Below are 12442 nucleotides of genomic sequence, written 5' to 3' on the forward strand. Positions count from 1 at the left end.
TTGGCACAGCTGTAGTCTAATAGGTCAATATATGTAAGTACATAATATTTCTATGTGCTATAAACAGACAATTGAAAAATGAAATTAAAAATAGAATTCATAATAACATATTAAAGCAGTAAAATACTTAGGGATAAAAGTGACAAGAGAGTTGCCAGCCCATGCACAGAAACTATGAAATGTTTGAGTGACATTAAAGAAACTTAACTAAAGCGGAGACATACATCACGTTCATGGATGAGAAGACACAATATTAAGATGGCGAGTCTCCATGAAATAACAGTCATCTTGGTGAAGTAGAAGATTCAGACTTGGAGAAACAAATCTCTACTTGGAAAGCCATGGCACTTGGGAAATTTCCCTGAGATTTACAGATACCTGCCTGACTAGTCATCAGTCAAAATTTTTTTTCTTTCTGGAAAGAAAAAAAAAAGGCTTACAATTGTTTATTGTAAACAAACAACAAAGCCCTGGTCTTTATTTATTTATTTAAATATTTAAATTTATTTTTTTTCTCGTGTTGTTTTTTTTAATATATGAAATTTATTGTCAAATTGGTTTCCATACAACACCCAGTGCTCATCCCAAAAGATGCCCTCTTCAATACCCATCACCTACCCTCCCCTCCTTCCCACCCCCCATCAACCCTCAGTTTGTTCTCAGTTTTTAAGAGTCTCTTATGCTTTGGCTCTCTCCCACTCTAACCTCTTTTTTTTTTTTTCTTCCCATCCCCCATGGGTTTCTGTTAAGTTTCTCAGGATCCACATAAGAGTGAAAACATATGGTATCTGTTTTTCTCTGTATGGCTTATTTCACTTAGCACTGCTAGGAATTTACCCAACGGTTACAGGAGTACTGATGCATAGGGGCACTTGAACCCCAATGTTTATAGCTGCACTCTCAACAATAGCCAAATTGTGGAAAGAGCCTAAATGTCCATCAACTGATGAATGGATAAAGAAATTGTGGTTTATATACACAATGGAGTATTACGTGGCAATGAGAAAGAATGAAATATGGCCTTTTGTAGCAACGTGGATGGAACTGGAGAGTGTGATGCTAAGTGAAAGCCCTGGTCTTTAACAAACACAATATTAAAATTGTACCATAAAGGTCAGTGCTTAGGAAGGCTTATCTTTTGAAACCCAATCAGCATGTTTGAAGTCAAAACAAAAATTTTCTCCTCTGGAGGTGTCTGGGTGTCAGTTAAGTGACAGACTCTTGATTTCAGCTCAGGTCATGATCTCATGGTTTATGAGTTTAAAGCCCCACATCAGGCTCTGTGCTGACAGTAGGGAGTCTCTGCTTGAGATTCTCTCTCTCTCTCTCTCTCTCTCTCTTTCTCTCTTTCTCTCTCTCTTTCTCTCTGTCCCTCCCCCACTCACTCTCCCTCCCTCTTTCTCAAAATAAATAAACTTAAAAAAAATTTTTTTCTCCTATGGAAGCTGCACTTTGGAGTACTCCATATTTAAAAAGGCCATTTGCTAGTGTCTCCAAATTATAATTTTATTAATTTGTAGTATATTCCTCCCTAGTCTGCCACTTCCTTGGAAGCCTGGGATTTTCAGGCCAATATTTTATATGTAAGAGTCAGGTTTTATATATGGCTACTCCACACCTAGTAACTCAGGGGCAATATTAGATAATTTGTGGCTTTTATAGATGCTCATTCGGAGTCATTAGACTCGTGGAATTTAGGGTGGTTAATGACTACTCCCAGACAGAGGAGTTAGAAGTGCTAATGTGTGGTTAAGTTGTACCTGCTTCTCATTCCTTCTCTGCCCCCTCCCTGTTTTAAATTCATATTTTCATCTTTCAGAGCCACTTTGGAGTGAGCTGGATGCACATGCTTGCTGTGGGAGATAGAAAGATAATTTTTGTTTAACGTGCTGACAGCATGATCTTGCTAGTTAATTATTGCTGTGAGAGGACTCCTAATCCTCTCTTCTAAAACAAAAAATTTTTCGTATCTATTCCCTGCTTCTTAACTGTGCTATGAATAGCGATCCCATATAAAAATGAGTGCTTACCCTATTTTTGGCTAATAGTTTATCCTGGAAGGGATACGAGGGAATAGCGTCACCCAAAGCTACCTATACTAAGGTTGCCTAATTGAGAGTTTGTTTTGTCAAGGCGAAATTCTGGTTTTATCTGCCGTTAAAGTTTTTCAGGCTAAAACTATTTTGACATACTCTTTAGAAGAGAACTTTTAAACTCTGCTCATTCATTTGTCTTTGTCCTGGAGGAGATTCAGAATAATTTTCTGAGAAGAATCCTGGCTCTGCCAGAGGGTGTTCTCTGTGTTCAGAGCACAGGTGATAGAAGTCAGGTCTTTTGATTCATATCTTTTTTTTTTCTTTGCAAGGAACAGAAAACCAGTCAAATTAGCTCAAATGGAAACGGGTTTTATTATAACAGGGGTTATATTAGTTTTCCAGGCTGTCATGAACCAAATGGTCTAAACAATAGGAATTTATGGTTGCACAGTCTGGAGGCCAGAAGTCTGAGATCAAGTTGTTGGTACAGTTGGTATATTCTAAAGGCTCTGAGGGAGAATCTCTTCCAGAATCTCCCCTAGCTTCTGGTGGTTGGCTGAAAATCTTTGGTATTCCTTGGCCTGTAGAAGCATCATCTCTCCCTTTACCTTTGCATGGTGTTGTCCCTGTGTGGTTGTGTATGGGTCCAAACTCCCCCTTTTTATAAGGACACAATCATATTGGAATAAGGGCCTACCCTACTTCAGTATGATCTCGTCTTACCCAATTACATCTTCAATGATCCTACTTCCAAATAAGGTCACATTCTGAGGTATTGGGGCTTCGGATTTCAACATATGGATTTTGGGGGGAAACAATTCAATGGGTTTTCACAGAACTCCTTTGTACAATGTATACCAGTGCCTCACGGAAATTGGAAGTACATCCGGCATTTCTGGAATGTCTCTCTATCAGTTTGCCTCTTCTTTCTGCATGTGTGTCTTATTTTCTTCTCTCTAAACTTGCTTCTTCTACAAGGCTTTTGGTTTGGGCTCCTCTGTAGTTTTGGTTTGTTATGGTGCTGACTCTGGCTTCTGGGGCTGTGGTTCCGGCAGCTGCCTATCGCTAACTGACTGAATGTTAATTCTTAAGAAAGACACTCTGATTGCTTCAGCTCAGCATTGGGTTGCCTGAATTGTGAGTTGATCTGGGGTTCAAGTGGCTGTGGCTGGGGGTGGGAGTGGGGCAAGGTCTGATCTATAGGCCAGTATTTATGCACTGTAGGTGAAATTTGGTACTTTGAGAAGGTTCCAGGGATAGAGCATGGAATAAGAAATGATGTGATTGAAGATAGCCACAAATTCCTTAACCCTCCTCCTACTGGAAGGTAAAATTTTATGTTAGCATGAGTCCTTGAGAACTAACAACCAAGGTAACATTAAATGTGCAAGAATGTTATCAGAGACAATGGCTTTGTGAAAGGAAACAGGGACAGAGACAGGAGAGGCTGGGAGAGACATACAGACACCAGTGCAAGTCTGACTCTGAGTGAAGAAGGGAGGGAGAGAAAGGTGAATGCATTCCAGATTGTTGTGTATCCAAGGAACTTTTGGCAGAGTTGTTGGGGAGTCCTTGGTCCATAGTTACTGACAAAGGAGTCTTATGTCTTTCAGGAACGGGTCTGCCTTATGTCCACCATACTCAATCACTGTGTGGACTCCAGAGTGCAGTACCTGGGCCCCTTGGTCAATTATACTGCCTATAGTAGGAGGACCACAAGCCTACTTCCCCTCCACTTGAATCTGAGTGGATCTTTGGCTGCTTTGAGCAATAGAATATGGCAGAAGTGACCCTCACCAGTGTCTACCCAAGGCCAACAAAATGTCAGCTTTCACTTCCTTTCTTTGAGAACACTCTCTTTAAGAGCTCTCAGCCACCAGGGAAAACTTAGGATTACCCCAGATATGCTGGAAAGGCTACATGTAGGTGACCTGGTTGACAGTCCTCACTGAGTTCAGCTTTCCAGCCATGTCTGCTGACATTCTTGAAGTGTAAGAGAAGCTGTATTGGACTCTCTGGCACAGCTGAATACTAACAGATGACCTCAGTAGTGCCATATGGAGCAGGAGAATCACCAGTGGAATCCTGCCCAAAGCACTGACTCACAGAATTATAAAACATAATAAATTGGTTGTTGCTTTAAGCTGCTAAGTTTTGGGGGTAATTTGTTACAGAGCAATAAATAACCAGAACATTAAGTCTCTTACATAGGATAATTCCATCAAAGGTGAAAGTTTCCATTTGATTAGGCCCTCCTAAAGGAACAAACAGAAGGGTAAAACAGCATGACATTGGGAGAATCAACTCTGAGACCTGAGTTCCGAAGATTGATTTTGTTACCCTTTGGAATTCTAATCAATCCAGAATATCATCCTCTTCAACTTGAGAAAACAAAGAATCGGAGAAGTCATGATGCTGTATACAGGATCCATGTCAAAGAGTTTAAGTAGACTTCCCTTTCTTTTAGGATTCTGGTAAGTTAGAAGTTGGGGCAGAGGTTTTAGTGATAATAGGAGGGACTAGCAGAGACTAACTGTATCTCAATTTAGAGGAAGCCTCAGGTCCAGCCAGCATCAACTTGTTTCCCATTACAAGGGAAGGATGTGAGCAGGCCCCACGTCCTGGGAGAATCCTAGAGCCAGGGGAGAAAAAGGTAGAGAAACCAAAGATAGAAATATGGTAAGAGGGTCAATCTTAAAAGTTCTCATCATGGGATAAAAAAAAATTGTAACTGACAATGGCTGCTAACTAGATTTATTGTGGTGATCATCTTGCAATACAGTTACAAATATAGAATTGTTATGTTGTACACCTAAAACTAACATAATATTATATGTCAAGTATATATCAATAATAATAATAATAATAAATGACAGGTGAGAAGTGTTAGAAGCAGGGTCTCAGACTCAGAAATGTTAACATTCATCTGTGAATGCTGGCTGGAAGTTCAACATTAGCTGGTCCCACTGCCAAAGTCAGATCACACCTGTAATGATTTAACCTCTGACCAATGCCCTGCCTATCCTGCGCCATAAATGTGCTGTGCCTTGCCCTAAATCAATAGATGTTAGCAACCATGGGTTTTAGAATACATAGTTTCTCATGAAAATAATGGATGATAAATATATTTAAGAAAATCACACTGATCACAGGAGAGTGTGATGTATAGATGGGGAGGATTTTTATCACCTGGCTAGGATTATTAACCTGCCCAAGGTTAAGGCTTGGGGTGAGTGTGGGGATGGCCACAGAAAGCTACACAGGAGGGGCGCCTGGGTGGCTCATTCTGTTAAGCGTCAAACTCTTGATATCAGCACAAGCCATGATCTCACAGTTCATGGATTAGAGCCCCATGTTGGGCTCTGTGCTGACAGTTCAGAGCCTGCTTGGGATTCTCTCTCCTCCCTCTCTCTGCCTTCCACCACTTGCATTCTTTCTCTCTCTCAAAAATAAATAAACATTTTTTTTTAAAGAAAGCTACACAGGAAATGAGGAAAGAGCCTGTGGTTTTTCCTGCTATGATGTATTATCTTCTCTCTTACTACTCTCTCAACTATGACTTTTGTCAACCATCATGATGACACATCATGAGGGAAAAATAATTCACTTGTAAGTGGAAAAGTATTTATACTTAAAATAATAAAAGGAAGAAAAATCAAGAATTGTTAGAAACACATAATACTGAAAAAACATTTATGAATACATATCATGACCAAAAGTTAAAGAGCCATTTACAAAATGGAATAGATGAATTATGAATAATTTGAGATTTCACAAAGTTACAAGTAAGGAGCAGGCTAATACTGGAGAGTGAGAATGTTAAGAACCTTAAAAAAATGGGATAAACAAATCTTTGTTTGCAAACACAGATTAGGTTAAAGAACGGCAAAATCAACATATAAAAGTATTTATTAAAAAATGATTGAGCAAATAAAATTTTGAAAAAATCAAGAGGTTTAGAGGAAGTAGAAATGAGTACCTTAAGCATAAGAAATTAGATCATAAAACAGGGTCAAATCAGCATAAACCAGGATATATGGGAATAATTCTGCTTTGTAGACTCATAAAATGAAATACAGCCCAAAGAATTGAAAGAAAAAGCACAGGAAATATTAATCATTTTAAAAAATGTTTATTTATGGGGCACCTGGGTGGCTCAGTCAGTTGAGCGTCTGACTTCAGCTTAGGTCATGAGCTCACAGTCCGTGAGTTCGAGCCCTGCGTCCGGCTCTGTGCTGACAGCTCAGAGCCTGGAGCCTGTTTCAGATTCTGTGTCTCCCTCTCTCTCTGACCCTCCCCCACTCATGCTCTCTCTCGCTCTCTCGCTTTCTCTTTGTCAAAAATAAATAAACATTAAAAAAAATTAAAGACTTCTTTAAAGAAATATATTTATTTTGAAGAGAGAGAGAGAGAGCGCCAAGCATATGAGCCGGGGGAGGGTCAGAGAGAGGGGAGCGAAGGATCCAAAGAGGGCTCCATGCTGACAGCAGGGAGCCTGATGCGGGGCTCAAACTTATGAACCTTGAGATCATGACCTGAGCTGAAATCAGACGCTTAACTGACTGAGCCACCAGGGTGCCCCAGGAATTATTAATCATTTTAATGAGACACATTGATTCAGGCAAGTGTGAAGTTTTGGCAGAGAACTCCAAGTTGGAAATGAGTTCTTGGGGCTTCCTCCCCTGGCCACCCCCAGGATGTGGTGAGCTCTAGAGCCTGGCAGAGAGCAGCACTGAGCTGGGAATGGCCGTGGCCTCATCCGGTGCCTTGCCCTGCACCGTGAGCACACCTGTGAGGCCCAGAGTCCCTGCCAGTTAGAGGTCGTGGACAACATGGGTCTGAAATGGGCTCAGTGCCCAGAGCAATTTAGATACTTGGCAGAAACTCATATTCTAATTATATGTTAACAAATTACTTCTTTATTTTAATTTTTAATCAAACACACCACTTGTAGCTCGCCTCAAAAAATACAAATATGTAATTATCACTGGGAAGTTTTAAAAAATCTGGTACAAGGAGTTCAGTGTTTTTAATGTCTTTAAGAGAAAAAAATGCACTGCTACTTTTTGCCTATTCTTCTCAATTAATTTCACTAACAATTTTTCAATTTGTCCGAAGTGTCCTGCATAGTCATTTGAGTCCAGCCTTTGTCACTTACTACATAGACAAATACTTGACTTCTCTTACCTTCCATTTTCTTGACTGTAAAGAGGTTGGAATAGAATTTAGCTCATAGGATTAGTGATTAAGCAAAAAATGCAACTAAAGTCCTTTCCATAATAACTGCCACATAGTAAGCAATAAATGCTATTTATTATTACCATTAATTTATTATCTATGACAACTCCAGACATACTGATATCTTTCCTATATTTAACTTCCCCCACCTAGAATTCTAATATATTGCTTATTCTATTATGCTATTAAGAACCCCCAAACCCTTATGACCTAAATTAAATGAATATTCTGGCACTTAAATATCTTGACCTCTATTATCAGTAAAATTAATTCTGTTTCTAAATTATTCTAATCAGGTATCATTTTTATAAAGAGAGGCAACTAAGTTTAGTTGGTTTATCGTACAGTCTGGAGTCTTGCTGGATTATTGTCTCTAGTAATAATTTTATTCTTTTTTTCTTTCCAGATACATATTCATGCCATCTGCAAATACAGTTCAATCATATCTTCATTCTTATGTTTGTATCCCTATTTCTTTTTCTCCTTGAATAGTAATTGCCAATAATATTAATATGTGAATTGCAAGTATTATTCATATATTAAGCAGAAGTGCTAAAAAGGGGGGTATTCATTGTTATTTTTTTAAAAAGGAATGACTCCAATGAATTTGTATTAAATATATAAACACATGACTTGAAATAGACATATTTGATGGTCTGTTAAGAAATTCCCAATGACATTAGTCTTAGACTTAAAATTCAGAACAAATATTGGATTTTGTCAAATACATTCTTGGCATTTACTGAGAAGCTTAGAAGATTTTAGTTTTTTCCCCCTTATTAATGTGATGAGTCACGTTAATTATTTCCTTCATGCTGCATCAGTTTAAAATATTGGGATAAATCACTGGCGGTTTTTATAATATTTGGATGCTTGTATATCATTCTGTAATTGAAATTAGTCTAATAGGCCTTCTGTGGTATTTCTTTTTTAGGTTTTGGAATCCAAACAGTTTTTGCTTCATAGACTTGTTTGCGCTATGTTTTAATTTTAAATATTTTGGACAGTTGTTATCTATATAATATTCTTTGATATTTTTACAAAGTTTTACAATGAATCTGTGACAATGAAATACACATTATATAATGACTTTTTATATTTTTTCTCATTGATTTTATTAATGTGGATCTTTAAGGAATAGCCATTTGATAACTATATTCTTTTTTATAAATAGTTATCTATGCTACTTTGGTTTCTAGCAGGATGAATGTTATAGTTGAGATTATTTGTCACAATTTAAAAGATTTTTTAAAATAAAATTTATTAAATATTTTTTTGAATTGAGCCAATAGTTGATCATTGATGTTAAGCTCTTCAGTTGATTAATGAGTTACCAATGTCCAAAATTGGCTTGAAAAGTCAGACTCACATGAATCAGAAATCTTACCTAGTAACAAATTTCACCAAATAAGATCAAGGATACAGGCAGTCAAAAGGTTCAGATGCAACAGAGAGAGGTCCTTCCTGTTTCAAATATGCTCCTCTGATCTGGAATAGAGAGGTCTCTATGTGAGGTTGACTGGAGCAATGCCACAGTGAAAGTGTTTTAGTTATGAAACACCTGTATTTTATATCCTGGGTGAAGAGCTCAAGTGGCATTCTCTGAGGAATCACACCCCTTACATCTTGGATTCTATTTGCTTTAAATAATCTTTAGCTTGAGACTTCCTGTTAAAGGCATTCCAGAAATAAGTACTGTTCTTCCTAACAAATATTTCTAGTCTCTTTACCTGGAGGTCTGGGTGACAAGGTGGTCATTGGCCTTTTTCTCTGGGGGTCTTTCCACCTCTTGAAGGAAATGAATGATTGAAGGCCAGTTGCTTTAACTCCTTATTCCCAGCTAATTATTGTTTCTGGTGCTCATTTTTTACTGATTTTTGTCTCCTCTCCCCCAAGCATGCTTGTTTCCACTCTTAGTTGTATCATTTCTGTTTCCAACTTTATTTGGTTTAATTTGTTTCTTTCCCATCTTAGGATGGTATCAGTTATATATATTCAGAAAAGTATATTTTCTTTTATATTTCTTTGGTAATATCTTACAAATTTTGATGTGTTTTGTTTATATTTTTATTGTTCAAATATTTTCATATCTCTCTTTTAAGTAGGATTCTGAAGTAGTATTTTTAACTTATTACTAGATAACTTTGCTTTTGTTTAATTTTGCTATGAGTAGTGCAAATGTAACACAAATCTCTGCCTTTTGGCATTTTCTAAATAAATACTTGGTCTTCAAAATAGCATGTATTTGCAAACATTTACCAAGCCCTTAAACTGTGCCAAGTACTACTAAAATGGAATAAGCATACTTGTGTGCCCTTTCCTTTCCTTTCCCTTCCTTTCCTTTCATTTCTTTCTTTCTTTTTAAAAAATTTTTTATTTGAGAGAGAGAGAGAGCACAAGCAGGGGAGAGGGGCAGACAGAGACAGAGAGAGAGAGAGAGAGGGAGAGAGAGAGAGAGAGAGAGAGAGAGAGAGAATCTTAAGTAGGCTCCATGCTCAGCATGGAGCTTGACACAGGGCTCAACCCCTGACCCTGGGATCATGACCTGAGCCAAAATCAAGAGTCAGATGCTCAACCAACTGAACTATCCAGGTGCCCCTTTCCTTTAATTTCTTAAGGATTTTACTGTCTTGTCTTCTTTCTATGGTATCATCATTTTTTCTTTTTTACTAGATTATTCTCATTAACATACTCTAGTATCTCCCACCTTGAGTGGAACAGAAGGACTTTGGGGACTCAGTGTGTGTCCTAATCCCTAAAAACTGTGTATCTATTATATTACATGGCAAAAAGGACTTTGCAGATGTGATTAAGTTTTCAAATGAGGAAATTATCCTGAATTATCCTGGTAGGCACAGTGTAATCATGAGGGTCCTTATAAGAGGGAAACAGGAGGATCAAAGCCATAGAAGGGGATGTGATTATAGAGTCAATGATATGGAGCCATGGCCCAAGGAATGCAGGCAGACTCTAGAAACTGGGAAAAGCAAAGAGATAGATTCTGCCATAGATCCTTTAGAAAGAACACATCTCTGCCAACCCATTTTAGACTTCTGACCTCTAGAACTGCAAGATAATAAATGTGTGTCTTTTTAAGCCTTAGGTTTATGGTGATTTGTTATAGCAGCAATAAGACACTAATACATTCAAGAAACTGTACTCCCAAATGAGAGAGTGCTGCCTCATATCCTACTTTGGTAGCCATCTCTGTGCAGTCAAGTTTCAGTATCTTTGCAAGATAGGCACCTGAAATAAGATTCGTTATGTCTTTTGTTGCCTTCGTGTCTATTACTGTTTCATTGTAATGCCTACACAGATAAAATAGTAATAAACTGCTCTGTATTCATGAAGGAGTAGGACAGGGTCTATGCCCTATCTTCTAAGTTACTAGTATTGGATGTGTGTGTCCCTCTTATAAGCCACAGCCTGTTAAGGTTATTTTTAATTTTAATTAAGGCTAGTTTTGTTTTACAAGAAAATTTAGCTTCCTTACTTATTTTTTGCTTCTTTTGATTGCATTATTCATTATCTATTCACAAATTAAAATTTAATGCTGCCACTCTTTGCTTTCTATTTTCATTTACATGCTATCTCAGTGGACATTAAACTTTTCAAACACTGTATTTTGTTTCACACTGATTTAGGAGATTTCAAGGTAAGATATCAATATTAGAATATACAATCCCTATCCCCAAAATTTCCATTTACATTAAATATCATAATTGTTTAGTTTGCTTTGGTTTCAGTACACCTATTTCATGCATTCTATTCATTATTTCCTTCATTATTCTGCTATTATTGTCTCAAGAAATCCTAAAGAGAAACAATTGAGTTTGTTCTTGCTAGTGAATCCCATAAAGTTTTGCATGACCTGCATTAGTTTAAGTTTTTTTTAATGTTTATTTTTGAGAGATGGAGAGACAGAGCATGGGCAAGGGAGGGGCAGGGAAAGAGAGGGGGACACAGAATCCTAAGTGGGCTCCAGGCTCTGAGCTCTCAGCACAGAGCCTGACATGGGGCTCCCAACTCATGAGCCATGAGATCATGACCTGAGCCAAAGTTGGACACTTAACCTATTGACCCACCCAGGTGCCCCTGCATGACGTGTATTAAATTAACTACCACATTCAACAGCAAAGCAATAAAATTTCACTCCCTTTTTTAAAAAAGTATGAGTTCCTACTCTTGATCTACATCACTCTTTCTGATCCTTGTAAATTTGATATGATAATAATAATGATAAAGCTGATATTTGTCGAGTACTAACCATGTGCCAGTCACTGTTTTAAGCACTTTCTTCATTAGCTCATTTCACCCTCACCATAACCATGTACATAAGTATTACTCTTGTCCCCAGTTACAGACAGAAAAATTAAGCTGCTGAGAGCTTAAATTGCCCATGGCATAAAATTTGAATGTGGAGAAGCTGGACTTTGAACCCTGAAATTCTGGAGTCAGAGCCTACTCATGTAAGTACTACACTAAAACACTTCTCTGAAATTTAATAACATATCATTCTGGTTTATTGTATAGGTTACATATTTTTCAAGTGTTAAAGGAGCATTTATTAACATGAAATCTTACCTCAAAAACTCAGTACATTTCTTTTTTTTTTTAAATATATGAAATTTATTGTCAAATTGGTTTCCATACAACACCCAGTGCTCATCCCAACAGATGCCCTCCTCAATACCCATCCCCCACCCTCCCCTCCCTCCCACCCCCCATCAGCCCTCAGTTTGTTCTCAGTTTTTAAGAGTCTCTTATGCTTTGGCTCTCTCCCACTCTAACCTCTTTTTTTTGGGGGGGGGGGGAAGGAAAAAAAACCCAGTACATTTCTAAGGTAAAAAGTACTCAACTCTTAAATATGGAGAACAAACAGAGGGTTCCTGGAGGGGTTGAGGGAGGGGGTTGGGCTAAATGGGTAAGGGACATTAAGGAATCTACTCCTGAAATCATTGTTTCACTATATGCCAACTATTTGGATGTAAATTAAAAAAAAATAAGTTAGAAAAAAGTATTCAGAGATTGTTACAATCAATTTGGAACATAATTTGTAATATCTTTCCAAATTGAAGATGTGCATAACCTAAGTACCCTATGAAAATTCTTCTTCATGTGCATAAGGAGAGCTACACAACACTGTTTATACTTGGAAAAATTGAAGA

At 37.7% G+C, this 12442-nt stretch overlaps 1 protein-coding gene across 1 annotated transcript in view; it reads right to left on the bottom strand.

Moving 5' to 3' along the window:
- Nucleotides 1-2389: 2389 nt before the first annotated feature.
- The window catches only part of CAPZA3 (capping actin protein of muscle Z-line subunit alpha 3), a 39294-nt gene continuing 29241 nt past the window's right edge, over nt 2390-12442 (bottom strand). The window contains exon 2 of the mRNA XM_019452117.2: nt 2390-2693. The gene's annotated coding sequence lies outside the window, so the exon portion shown is untranslated. The remainder of the gene's footprint in view (nt 2694-12442) is intronic.

This window comes from Panthera pardus, unplaced genomic scaffold, assembly GCF_024362965.1.
Source record: "Panthera pardus isolate Hobbes unplaced genomic scaffold, ASM2436296v1 HiC_scaffold_6, whole genome shotgun sequence".
NCBI classification, from domain to species: Eukaryota; Metazoa; Chordata; class Mammalia; order Carnivora; family Felidae; genus Panthera; species Panthera pardus.